Source organism: Siniperca chuatsi, linkage group LG17, assembly GCF_020085105.1.
Source record: "Siniperca chuatsi isolate FFG_IHB_CAS linkage group LG17, ASM2008510v1, whole genome shotgun sequence".
NCBI lineage: Eukaryota > Metazoa > Chordata > Actinopteri > Centrarchiformes > Sinipercidae > Siniperca > Siniperca chuatsi.
The window spans coordinates 4,867,270-4,882,435 of NC_058058.1; positions in this window are offsets into that span (position 1 = coordinate 4,867,270).

Consider the following 15,166-nt stretch of genomic DNA (forward strand, 5'->3'; position numbering starts at 1 on the left):
TGACTTTACAACATCATATATACATATAAGAATATTTTTATAAAAATCTCTGCTGCTGATCAGTCTTTGTCAAAATTGCACTGGCGAGGCTAAGCCAGCATCAGGTCTAATGTAACTTAAATAAATTGGACTTTAACATCCATCTGAAATGAGATGGTAACTGTTATCTCGGTCAAACCTGCAAACTAGCTTTTCATATTTTAGTTAAATTGATTGATGTTTATTTTCAACACTGACATTACAGTGCTCTGTACACCAATCAGAGGTTTGAAAATGTCGGGTTAAGGTACAAGGTAGATTTATTTATAATTTTACAACACAGGGTTGTATAACAAGATTTGAGTTGTAGTTCTCATTATGCTACTCCCAAAACAAATGTTATGATATACAACAATTATATAACATAGATGAGTGAATAAATAAAAAGTCATGGAAATAAAACCATTTTACATGGTGGAGTGCTGAGGATGAATTTAGTAGTCTCACAGCCTGAGGGAAGAAGCTGCTCTGTAGTCTGGTGGTACCACAGCAGATACTTCTGCATCTCTTTCCAGATGGCAGCAGGGTGAGCAGGCTGTGGCTGGGGCAGTACTGTCTTTTAGTATCCTTTGGGCTCTGCACAGGCCCCTCACCTATATCACTGATGCCCGGTAGGTTGGTACCAATGATCTTCTGAGCGGTTTTAATCACCCGTGCACATCCCATGCCAGTTTGTGATGAATGCTTTCTATTGCTCCTCTGTGAAAGTTAATAAGAATTAATAGTTAGACTTTATGTACTTGTGTTTAACTTGTGTCCCAATAAAGAAAACAAAAGTCTTAACTAGATGTTTGTCAACATATTTGTTTAGGCACTTGACACTGTGGATGTGACAGTGACAGATTAATGGAAGAATGTGAAACTTTTATCTGTTGATCAAATAAGTTTAAATCTCTTCCAGGACAGTAAGATAAGGAATTCAAGTGTTTGTTTCCTTTAGATCGTTTCCTTTAGCAGTAAGATATTAAAAAGAACTTCAGTCATAACAAAAACACAAATATTCAAAGCTGTGTGGGACAATGCTGCTACTGCTTCCTGATTGTTTTATAACGAATCAAGGCCATCCTAAATAAATCACCTGTGAGTGATGGCAGCACCACACCTTACAAAGTGCCTTACAAATCTGGAAAATCTGGCCCGTAGAGACTTAAAATGCACCTCAAAAAGTCATCAAAATCTCTTCATTAACTTTCAAATTTTAGATTTGTACACATAATAATAAGACGATTCTGTATTTTTATTATAATTACAAACACCAGAAAGACAATAATGGCAGACAAACTGCTACTCTTTTTGCAAGAGTGCCAATGATCTTATATCATCCAAAGTATCCCTGAATTATGATTTGTGTATTCAAAACCTAGAGAAGAATATTTGCAATATACAGATTTTTTGCTGTAACACTTTGTCATTGCACCCTCTGGCAAAAACTGTTTGATATACAGAACAACATGTTTGTCTACATAATACATTGAAGTGAAATTAAAATACTTCAAAAATCTTCATCTTACCAAGTAATAGATGTAGATATTACTGAGTCCTACAAGTCTTATTTTCTTGAACAAGTGAAAAGAGTCTGCTATTGCTGTGAGATCATTTCAACCTGTTTTGATAGAAGTCAACTAGTTAGATGAATTTTCTAGAATAAGGTCACATTTTTCTTTCTTTTCTATTCTAAAGCAGCAATCCCTTATTCTGTCTTCTTTCATAACACTCACACTCATTTCTAAAATGTTCTTGAAACAAGTTCATTTCTGTCAGAAACAGGTTAAATAATCTAACCAGACAGCCAGATGTTTTCACTTATTTTAAGAAAAAGACACAATATAATATAAAATGGTTAAAATCAGCTCCACCTCAAAAAGTTAACATTAAAATGCTGCTTACATGTTAATGCATAGGTGATAAAAATTCAATAATGTTAATGTTAATGTTTGCTTTGATCTAACAAAAAGACTTTGGACATCTGGTTTATCAGTTGCACTGTGGCGACTGCGGCTTAGTGGTAGGAAGGTCGGAAGGTCGGCGGTTCGATCCCAGCTTCCCCCAGCCCACATGTCAAAGTGTTCTTGGGCAAGACACTGAACCCCAGTGTGTGTGAAGTGTGTGTCAGTGATTCATCTTTATAGGCTATATAAGTACAGTCTATTTACCATTCACTAAGCTCTCTAGTACCTGTCTATCTTAAGTAGTCAAACTAACATGGCTAACCAACCACTCAGCGACCATGACTTCCAACAGAAAACCTGCCTTCTGGAAGAACTCAACAGTTACAATTGCATTTTAAAGGGAAATTCCAGCAATTGCATAACAACAGAAACAAAACAGAAACTGAAAAACAAGGCTCTATAGTAAAAGACAAAAGGAACAGACATAAAAAATGACATAAAATGAGTGTGTGTGTGTTGGGAGGGGCAGTCTTATGAGGTGTCAGTTTGAAGGTTCAGGAGACACAACCACAAAGGGCTTTACGTTTAAAGGTGGGGTATGGGATTCTAATCCAATACACGTCTTTTTGTCAAATTACAAAAATCTGGTGTTTGTACACAGCACTGGCTCTGTAAATGGGAAACAAACTCATAGGAGCCACACAACACTATCCCAGCCATTCAAGCCATGATTTGTGTGTCAGGCAACGTTAAACGACTTGCCCACGGACATTCAGCTTACTTTCTAGTTTGCCGAGACATGCTGTTGTCGTGATGTTAGCTACTGTATAGTAGCAGGAGAGTTGTGAGTATCGCTGTCTGGAGCTGGTGTGCTGCATCTCGTCCTCTCTGGCAGTTAGCTTTGCAGCAGCAGCTGTAGCGACAGTTTGCTAACTTACAACCTAGCTATCGTTAGTTACATTACTTGCTGTGTCGTCGTTCGCTCTATATCATGATATTTGTCATGGTATTGGATTTCTCCAGAATCACATACCTCACCTTTACAGGTGCTATTGATAACATTGATAACATTCAGCCACCAGATGATGCACTCCCCCTCCCCTCTTCTTTTCCATTCCAGTGGTTCCCAGTTCGTTGCACAACCTGCATATTTCATGGTCGAGACTCCGACTCAGTCATGTCAAGTGATGAATCTTTCTTTATAGAGCAATGAATTAATTTAGCAACATAACTATAAATTAGCTATAGATTTAGGTTACTTTGTGCGGTGGTGTTTCATGTAACGTTATCTATAGTAATCTTAGGATATGGGTAGCTGAAACAAATCTCATAGCGAATTATAAAGTTAATGATTAATTCACAATCATATATTTTTTTTTAGGAGAAGTGATACTTTTATTCCACACCTTTCTAAAAACTCTATGGGTGTTTTTTTATTTTATTTATATTCGTCTACATAAAAATGTTATCAATATAACCTTTAAGTCTTCAGTTTTAAGCCAGGAGCAAGGACCAATCAAAACCCACAGAAAACCCTCAGAGACCTAAGAGCTGCTGTAGCTCACTAATGTAGGCAGGTACCTGACCATGCTGAGCTCTAATGGTGATTGCATTGAAGTCTGATTTTGATGAGGAGCTAGTGTAAAGAAATCAAGATAGGTGTCACATGAATCCTTTTAGAGGACCTGGCGGTCAAAAGCCTTGCAGGGGTATTCTGGACCACTTGTAACCGATCCAGGGATTTCGAGCTACCGAAAAACAAATAGGGAGCTAACAACAACCTCCCTTGGATGACTGATAGCATCAAAAATATTAAGAATGGATGCAGAAGAAAATAAATTTAAAAGAAAAACAAATAAAATGGCAGGAGGACCACTGTAAAAACAAAACACCACAACATTATTAACAAACCACACATGACTTTATAACTTTATTGTCAGTTGGTGGCATTGACTCTGTTCAGCAGGTGTCACTGATTGTTCACATGGTAAGAAAGGAGACTGTAGTTTCAGCAGGGGGTCCCAAACATTCAAGCGACAAAGCCCTCTAGTGGCCTCTGTAGTAATTATGATGTGAGCAAAGGACGAAGTCAGTGATGTTGTCAAAATCCACATAGGAAGGGGGCTGGGGTGAATAGATGGGTCAACGAAACATTGGACTTTAACATGGGAGGTCAATGTTTGTTTCCTGTTTCTAACCATCATCGTTGTTTGTTTTTTTAAAGCCTGATCACGTTCATTCCCTAACCTTAAGCACTACTGTAAGCTCCAACCTTCATTTTAACCCAAACCCTGCATTTTCCTTCTTCTAATATACACTATATTTCTGTCCGGCAGTGTTAATTTATTTTATTTCTTGTTAATTTTGTGTAGATGACTAACAGGGATGTAGCGTGTGTGTGGTTTGAGATTGTGGGCCCTTATGTGTATTCTTACGTGTTCTTGTTGATGTTACTATGTTGATTGTTTTGTGTCATTTGGATTGTTTTATTTGTTATCATTACTATTATTTATGGATTTATTTTTTGTTTAAATGTTTAAATATATGGCCAAATGTCCGTGGACAACTGAACAAAATCAAAAAGAAAAACAAAATCCCGTACATTACACCCATTTGTAATTGTTGAACGTGTCATTCCAAAACCATGGGCATTAATCTACTCCTATGACAGCCTCCACTCTTTTGGTTTCAGGCTTTCCACCAGATTTTTAAATCTGGCTGCAGGGATTTGCTCATATTCAGCCATTAACAAGAACATTGGACAATCTGGACGATAAGGTCTGGCTCACAGTCCAGTTCATCACAAAGGTGTTGGATGGGGTTGAGGTCAGGGGATCTGTGCAGGCCTGGCATAACTGAGAAAACCTCTTGTGAGTTCCCAAACTTTATATCAGTGCAATAAATAACTGGAGTGTCACTTTAAAATGTGAAGCAAAGAGAGGATGGCTTTGATGTAGCTGCCAAAGTCTTTCTTAAAGGCCACCAGAGTAACTTGTTGCTAGCATGATTGCCTTGCTCATGGGTATTTTGGTCGATAGAAAAAACTTGAAACATCCTGCTCAAGGAAACTGAAGAGGAATTTGCAGGAGGGGAAAGCCTTTCATATTGTTGTATAAGAAAAAAATTATTTCCTTCCTTGTTTTTTTGGTTTACTTACCTTTCTTTCCGTCTTCCTCTAAACTGATCTGAGTCAGTCATAGTCAGTTTCAATGCATATATTATCACTCATGACACTTCTGGGTGCTACACACCCAAATATGTACTTATATGCAGAATCAGAATCAGAATCAGAAATACTTTATTGATCCCTGAAGGGAAACTCTTTGTTACAGGTACTGCTGTAAGTCATTGCAGCAGTACAATCTCAGTTGATACAAGAAAACAGTGTGATTTGGAAAAAGATGAAAAGAAAGAGAGAAATATTCCTGTCAGATATTTTTTATGGAGAATACTTAAGTGTCTTCAGTGCCACCCTTTTAACGCAGAGGAGTGCGGTTTGCCTCTGACATAACACTCCCACAAATGAAATGAGAAACTGGCAGAGACAAGCGCGCAGACTTTCTAACATGAAAGTCATTCTGCCAGAACAGGCGAAATCACTGCTGTAATTATTCATGAACTCAGATGACCTGTTGCTATCAGATTTCTGCTGCAGCCTGGTTGGTTAAAAGTCAAGTAAACTGGAAATATTTTCAGGGTAAGAGACTAAGACAAATCAGATTTACTTAACTAAAGTAGACTGACTAAGTATCAGAGGTCATATCCTCAATATTATTTGTGAGAATTGGGGATTGTATTGACTTGAGGAGGAGTTTTCCTTTTTACAATTACAGACAAATTAGACATGGTGGGGTTTTTTTTAGGCTAGTTCTGATATTTTTTAGAATCAGTATCTTTAAATGTGACTGCTGTTGGGTAAAAGAATCAGATGAATTACAATAAAGAGAATGGATTTTTAGTGTTTAGCACCAGATTTATATTCCTAGCAGTGTAGAGAATTCTTTGAAGCAGCACTTTGACACTCATATAAGAATTTGAACATTTGAAGAAAATAAAACAGAACTGATAAATGTAAATGTAATGTGAAAAATAAAACGTAATTATCACGTAAACGTGATTAAAATGTAGAGAATATTGTTTCTAGTCAAACATTTCTTAGTAGGGTGAGGTTTCTTAGTAGGCTGGGGGAATTTCAACTCCCGCCTTTGAAGTTTTCACATGTGACCATGTGCAGGAAGAATGCATAATTCAGGGAAAGAATCACTGTGATTATTATTTTCATCATGAAAAACACGTTTGGACTCTGGGGACAGAAAGCAAATATATCCCAGACGACCTGAGAGGTCTGGATGGTTCATGACGTAGCAGAAGATCAGAAATGTACTCTGGCCCTAAACCATTCAGTGATTTATAAACCAACAGTAGTATTTTGAAATAAATTCTTTGACAGACAGGAAGCCAGTGTAAAGACCTCAGAACTGGAGTGATGTGATCCACTTTCTTGGTCTTAGTGAGGGCGCGAGCAGCAGCGTTCTGAATCGGCTGCTGATCGATTTTTTAGAGAGACCTGTAAAGACACCGTTACAGTAGTTGAGTCGACTGAAGATAAATGCATGGGCAAGTTTTTCCAAATCCTGCTGAGACACAAGTCCTTAAATCCTGGATATATTCTTAAAGTGGTAGTAGGCTGACTTTGTCTTAACGTGGCTGTGAGTGCTTCCTGTTTCTTAGCAGATTCTCCATTATTTTTCTATTACCTATCAAGACAGGGATGAGAACGCTGCCGGCACAGAGGGCCCCGGCTTGTCCTGGAAAGAGTCATGAGTGCCATTTGCCTTGTAGCCTGGACCCGGCAGATATCAGTTCGAGCCTGCTGTGTTTTGTACACAAGAAACTGGACGTGCTGTACTTTTATCAGGCTGGGGAGAGAGAGGATGATTTTGAGGCCGTCATGGAGGGGGAGGGGTTGGGCGGCGTAACTGTGACAAATGTGTCAAAACTGGATGAGGACTTAAAGCCAATGGTGGAAGTGGGCACCGAGGGGGGTTTAGGGGAGAGAAAATGGGAGTAGGGCGAGGGGTACGTTTGGGTCCAGCAGTGACCAGCTCTTCTGCAGGCAGGTTAAGTCTTATATCTTTATTTTGAAATATAATAGCACTAAAACAATCTTACTACTTGTTACAAATCCTCCACACAGTGGCTGTGGCAATGTTTGTATATTATATTTTTTGGTGCAATTTTATTGTCTTTTCTGTAAAAATGATATTATCCAAACCTGTCTACTATAAAATATGTTTAGGCTACTACTTTACTTTGCCAAATATGATTTGAGGGAAACTTAATTGCTACCTGGGTGATGCATTGGCAACATTTAGTTTGATCCAGGATGAGGACTGGATGCTTGGATTTACAAAGTACAGGGCCCCATTCTTCATACATAGATAACCAAGCTAGCCAGATTTGAATGTTGACGATTTGACATGAGTCTGGATTTTTTGGTTCTTAAAAGCTGGTTGAAAATCCATCTGGAACTGTTGTTGTAGCAACAAGGCGTTAAGCCCAAACCTGTTGTAGTGTTATTCAAGATTCATCCAAGATTAACAAATCAATCGTCAAACTTCTGTCGAAGAATCAAATTAGCTGGAAGAGAATAAACAGGATTATTTTAGCCTTATAACAGCACGTTAGCCATTTGAAGAACAGGGCCCTTGGTTGTCTGCATGTGGGTCCTTATCCTGCAACCTCGTACTCACCTGCCTGACAACTCCACTATATTTCACAGGAAAACATTGTACTTTTTACTCCACTACATTCAGATTATTAATGCATATAACCGTCAAATAAATGATGATGTATAGATAAAACTACCCAAAATAAATAAAGTTAAAATTAGTTCCACCTTTACCACCTGCAACATTAAAGTGATACATGCATTAATGCATCAATAATTATTTTTACTTTTGGTTCTTTGCTTTTGATGCTAATCCTTGTGTACTTTCACTTGAATGTTCTTAATAAAAATAATAATAATTATTATTATAATCAGTGCTTATGGTAGTCTTTTTAAGTGTTTCATCTGTGGACAAATGATACAGTTTCAGAAGGTCAAGTGAGCATAGCTGCACAGTTTATAGTCTGATTGAAATGGACAGCAGCAGTCAACAGTTCTGGTTTCTGACCCCTTGAAATGAAGCAATGACAGGTTGCTAAAGGCTGTAATAAAAACAGTGCTGAACAGCTGATTATATAAAGAATGTTACATTTTCCAGTTTGTTAATTCATTCTCACAGGAGACTGCAGGCTCAATCAATAAACATCTAGTAGTGGATATCCACCTTGGTTGATCTGTCACTTGAAATACCTGCAAATTCTTATCTGTAAACACTGAGACCTATTTGTTAACCCTAAGTAAATGTTAATTTGAATAAAATACTTGTAATATACAGTTTCAGTTTTTCTTTACGTGATATATTTACTCGTAGTTTATAACCACAGCTGACCTGTTGATCCCTCAGATTAAAAAAAACCTCAGAGCTTCATATTATACTGATGTCTTTGATGGTCTGATGATTCTTTAAAATTCTGGCTGTGTCTTAAATTGTATGGCTTTTTTCTTTCCTTTTCTGTTTTTTTTCTCCATTTTTACTGACATTACATTATCATTTTCTAGAAAAATTGCAAGAACTTGTAAGTAACTTAATCAACTACATTCATATTATTATTGTGTCAATTTATGTTAACTAAATTAGGTGGCAAATAGCTGGCAAGCAATGGGAAAGGCGTCTATAATGGACAGGTCTTCCTTTTGCACAAAACTCTTGCTCAGCAAAGATGGGAAATACTATCAAATTGTTCATTTAAACCATTATGAATATTACTTGTATAAAAATTAGGCTACCGAATAACATCATCAATTACGAATCATTAATTTGACCTAACTTTGATGCACAGGGAGAAGCCAGAGTGAGAGAGAGACAGAGAGAGAGAGAGCTGTATCAAAATACTGGTAGCCTACCTTAGAAAGGATGAAAGCCTAAGGTTACTGTAGTTATTTCTACTTGACTTTTAGAAATTAGAAATGAGTCAAGTTATTGGTTGCATTTGAAGCAGGAAGTTTTACATCTAATCACAGTAATGATGTTAACAAATAAATCAGACAATGCACCGGCAATTTAGTGATATCCCTGCAGTTGTAGTCTTGATCAGTCTTGAAATAAAATCCAGAGTGCTCTTTGTCTGAGACCAAGACAAGACCGAGTAAAAATGTGGTCGATTCCGAGACGAGACCTTCAAAAAGTGGTCTCGAGACCAAGACCGATGTTACTACAACACTGCCTCAGTGACAAGGAAAGAAAACCACAACAAACTACTAAATCACTACATGTAAACTGCAGTTTTATTGCATCGTGGGTTGCTTTCAGTTTTTAAAATAACACTACTCATCTTTTTTTCATATAAAAATGTTCAGGTTGCATTTTGTAATTACAGTCTGTGGCATTACCAAACTGTTTAACACCAAGTTTTTTTTAAATTTATTAAAGTTATATTACCTAATACTTTTGCTTATGCATTTGCATTTTCCATAAATATAAACTGTAACACACAGCTTATTTTTGTTATTTTATTAATTTTAACTATTTTTTACTATTATGCACATTTGAAAATAAATGTGCAAACTGTTCCCCAGTTGTTTACTTACAGCTGAAATACACTGTAAGCTAGTTTGTTGGGTAACTTTTTAGGTCACTATATTTCAAATCACATTAGTGTAACAGCATTTGTCTGTATTGTAATACAAATTCTAAATCTATATATTGCTTTTGGTGCTTAATTTAAAGTTAATTTGGAATAAACAGAAGAAGTTTAAAGAAATGTTGTTCAAATGAGCAGCATCTCTCTGTGTGGCAAAACATTTGAGGTATTTTACTTTATTATTTTGTGCTACAGTATAAGTTTTTATGGAACCGCAGACACTACATGTCAAAAGTGAAAACGGCCTTCACCAGAAAAACGACCTGCTTAAAATTATCAGGTTACTTTTTCTTGAAAAACTGGCTGTGCAAATTATGACTCTTGTCTGTCAACCGCAACAGATTTTAGGGGAAAGGTACGGGAGGATGGTTGGGTCAAAAAACCAAGACTGCTGTTCAGTTAATGTGATTTCCAACGATGAATACCCAAAGGTAAAAAGCTCTTTTTACCTTTGGGTATTCATGATGTGCATCAGTAGCTTGTATGAAAATGCGTAGGAGGTATTCCACCAAAAAGGGATGGACATGTGATCTGACTGAATCACAGCTTATTTATTAAACCTTGTTAAGGTAAGATAGATGTATTGTTTTTTTTTATTTTTAATTCTAGGTCTAAGTTTAGCTTCCGCTTTAAAACTAGAATACTAACCTTCAAAAACTCCAAATTAAACCATACAACCAGAATCTTGTTTAACCAGAGAGTTTGTTTGTCCTCCAGGAAAAGGCACAAAAGTTTAATTGTTTTTTCATGTCTGTTATTCCTCCTTTCAACTCCTGCTAATCTCTAAAATGTTTCTGTCAGTTGAGTCATTATCTTTTGATTCCATCTCAAGATTAATCCTTAATGGAGGACACGCACAAGTTTCATGGCAACTTTTGATGTTGATGTTACTTTGCACTTTTCCAGTCTGCTTCTCAACTGGAACTGAGCAAAAACATTTACTGCATCTCAACCATAACAACGTAGAAAAATAACATTTTAAAAGCCTGCTACCGATTATCTTTTTGTGAACCAAGACAGATCCATCAGACTGGCTTTGATCTCATCCATAATTTTCCACCATTTTTAATCTTTGCAAAAAAATGTTTAGATAATTTTAAGATAATCTCAACAAACTTTGCACAGAGATACTACTTCAAGTGATTACCCGGTACTCTATGAGGCTGTACCTAGGCACAGTGGTGCTTTGAGCTAAATGTTAAGTCATTTTATGTTGATGTTTAGAGGGTAATGTTTACCATGTCCACGATCTTAATTTAGCCTGTTAGCGTGCTAATATAATTAGCAGTAAACACAAGTACAGCTGAAAGAACAAGACCATGCAACTTGTTTTTTAATTTGATCAAATATCTTTCCTTGCTGTAGTTCCAGTTTACACTTGTGTAATCCAGCAATTTGATTGGACCTACCTGCCGGTGACCCAGTTTTATCTGCTGGGTTGTTCTGCATTCCTGCCATGGGCATGCCGGTGTTTCTGTAATTACATGTTGGCATTTTATGATTTCTTTGTTGTACTTCAAACAAGAACAATCTCAAACTGGAGTACTCAAAAGAAACAACTCATGTCGCTCGGGCTGACTGTGCATGAATTAGCAGCTTTGTGTTTGCATGCAAAGACATTTTAATTATTGGACAAAGAATTCCTGTATGAAACACTGTACTGTAACTTATTGCATCTGTCATGTGAAAACCTGTTTTTAGTTTATGAGGGTTTGAAAAAAAATGTTAATAATCATCTGGGCTTTGAAATGTGTCACATACAAAGTGACATGAAGTGGGAACATTAAAGTAGAGCATTTACACTTATCCGGTACTGTTTGGATTTGTCTTATACTACATTGACGCATGACGATTGCCATGATATTTTCATTGCAGTGTGCCACAGACATGTCTGTTCATTATATTTTGTTGTTGTTCATAACGGTTAGATATAGCTGTTTCAGAATTACCCATATGGCTCGCATTTATATATGTTAATTATCTGTTTGTACGATCTGGATATGGTTTTGTGAATGTCGCATTTGAAGACACTTATCTTACCAGAGATAGTCACTTGGTGCACCTGTGGGTGATGAGCTGATTGGCACGTAGGCTATTTGTTAGTGAAAGGTTAAAACCACTCACCCTGGAGGCTGAAGGACAATTGCGTACTGAAGAAGGCATAGCTGTACTTTTTGTCATTTTATTCCCCTGTGCTTAACTTAAAAAAAAACTGACAATTGAATTAAAGGAGCAATCTGATAGATTTGGGGGTGCAAACCCTTTTTGAACATTAATGTAACCAAGATGGCAGTTGCATTATTTATACATTGTAACAGCAAAGAATATAGAAGGCTGCCACAGAGACAGACACAGAAGTCATTTTGTAGTCACATGTTCCATACACCCTCCAGTCATGTCCACCACCTATCTCTCACAATAGGGGGACATATAAACATTTGGCGCTCGTTCAGTTTGCATATAACGCTGAGCTCTGCATCCTCGCTGCTGCCTGCTCCCCAGCCTCCTCCTCTATTAGCATTTAGTTGTACTGCATGTGAATTTTGAATGTTTTTAATATGTGTTTATGTTCATTAAATGTTGTGTGTTGTGAGCTAAGGGACAGTCTGTGTCAAGGATTTGCTTCAGAGCGTCACATGAGCAGAGCCACCTCGCCAAACTAAAATGCATATTGCTGCAATAATACGTGAGTGTCCTGACTGAATTAACATATTAATTCAATTGCAATATCAAAGACACATTTCCATCATATTGTTCAAGTTTACTGTATTTTGTCACTTCGTGTAATCACCAGAAGTCACAAGCACATCCATGAAGTCTTTGCAGCTGCTAGGTAACAATAATCTGCACAAAAAGACAAAATAAAATATCCACACACTGCTTTTATTTTACATGGACATGACAATGTTTCAACCACCAATGGTATTCCACAGGTAAAGTTGAGGATGGGAGCACACCTGTGTTTATATAGATATATATATAGCTAACTACATACAACAAAACTACATACACATGTGAGGACAATGTGCCATATCATTCAATTACTAAGTTCACACAATACCTGTGTAAATGTCAACATTACATTAAAAGCTATAATTTATTTAAGATGTCATTTGTTAAGTGTGCTTTATTGTTTTTGGAATATCTAAAATATCTAGGACAATCTACTGTAAGATGCTTGTTACTTTTTCTTCACTCCTTTTGTGGTATCTGTTTTTTTTTCAAGTTAGCTTTGGATTTGTTAGCGCAAAAGCATATGCATCCCAGAATTTAGTACACATTCACATGCATATTGTGTGATCACTTATTTTTGTCATATTTTCATTTTGTCATTTCAACCATACAAAATATAGCTGCATGAAATGTTGTGTCTCTCAGGACCAGGGTTTAAAAAAACCAACAAAACATAAAAACAAAGACAAAAACATAAAGCATCTGCACGTCTATGGGTGCATCATAAAAACCAGAGTACAATGATATAAAATAAAAAATAGACAGGCCTCATATCACCTGCCACGAGGTAGCAATAAAAATTATATAAAGTGACTTTAAATGCGTGTTTGTGTTAAGTGTCTGAATTCTGAATGTGCTGCTAAATTGAGTAGTTACAAGCAGTATCAATGGATGCCAATGTCATTACAGCGGTGTTACAGTCATGAAACAATGACATGTAACTTTTGGGATTTTATATCAGTTTAAACACTAAAAAGGTGAAGCAGGAACAAATTCCTTTACTGAATTTTGAATGAAAATATTTCACTTTTCAGTGTTCTCCCACCCTTTTGCCTACTTTTTTTTTTTTATAAATCAATTTTGCCGAGTTTTTAAAAACACATCAAGTAAACACACTGTTTCCAGCTCACAGCTCTTTGTTTTTCTCTAACTTTCACAAGAAAAGAAAGCTGCTGGCTGATTTCTGAACAAATGAATAAAATAAACAAAAATGACATAACCTTAAGCAGCTGATTAGATCAAATAAAACCTACACCTATTACTCACCTACCTTTTAAGTCACTAAAACCACACACAATCTTATTCCACAGAAGAATAGAGGAGTGTCACCTTACACATGCTTTTATTTATCACTCATCAAAAACAGAAACTACACACACACAAAACATTTTGAGGGCTTCCAGAGAAATACACAACAGTGCCAAAAGGAGTGGAACATGGAAGCTAAATTTTCATTTATAAACTCATCAAAAACCAACCACACCTACACAAAAACACGTTCCTCTGTAGCCATACAAGGAAATAACCCTCAATAAAGAAAGGCCAAAAAACAACTTAACAAACATCACAACCACCCAGAAGGCATTTTGTTTACTCATTTTGTGTCCTTCTTTTGTTACTGTAACAACAATTACATTGGTCTCCTTTTACTTGAAACAGGAGGATTGAAACAATTGTTTCAAATTTGAATTATGATTTACAGTTACAAAATCTGCCTGCCAGTCCACCTTCTTTTACGCCAATGGTTCCCAACCTGGAGGTCGAGAGCCCAAAGGGTTGTCTGACCCTCTCAGATGAACTCAAGTACCCCTTCATTGACACCAAGCATCATGTTCCAAATGTGTTCATTTGAACTGATTATAAACTGTGTTATTTAACACTATTAATTATATAAAATAATAATGTTTTCATACAACTGAACTGTTATAGTGGATTTGGTCATTTGTACTACCACTTGTGACAGAAGCTACATTTTAATCCATGACTTAGCTAACTATTTCAACCGTTTACTTTTAGCTACCTGTAGTTGAACCATTTATACTTTTAGCTATTTCAAGCCTTTATCCATTACTTTTGGCCAACTATTTCAAATATTTATCCATTACATTTAGCTATCTATTTTAACCATTCATCCATTACTTGCTAATTTATGGATATTTTTTCTAATCAAAATTGAATTTCTATCTTCTCAAATTAGTTGTGTTATTCCACTACCAATTGGCAACTTTAAAAGTCACAATGATTAACAGGGTAGGATATAAGAAACATCAAAAACAAAAAAACAAAATATGATTTATTTTTCTGACTTTTCTCAAATCTTTGTTGTTGTTTTTTTAATACTGGAGTTTTATTTCTTTATACCTCTAAAAATTATTCAGATTATTCTGCCTGAGCAGGTTTGATTGAAATGCTCATAATCTCTTAACATGCACCACATGGCGAGGGGTCACAAGATGATTATCTAGATAGGAAGCAAGAAAAATCTAATTTGGTTTATTTTACTGACTGTTCTCTATTGTTTTCTTTGGTAATACTGGACAGTTTTAGGCTACTTCTTCAGACCTCTAAAAATTATTCATATTTGTCTGAGAGGGGAAATCATTCTTTGTGATGCAGAGTCACAAGTAGGTTATCATTATTATTACTTTGCTTTTTAGAAGACATCCTTATGCTGCACAGCTGCACATTCTCCATTTCAAACTTCAAATAGAAAGTGTGCAGTGAAAGCAACAGTAGCAGAGCAACAGAACTTA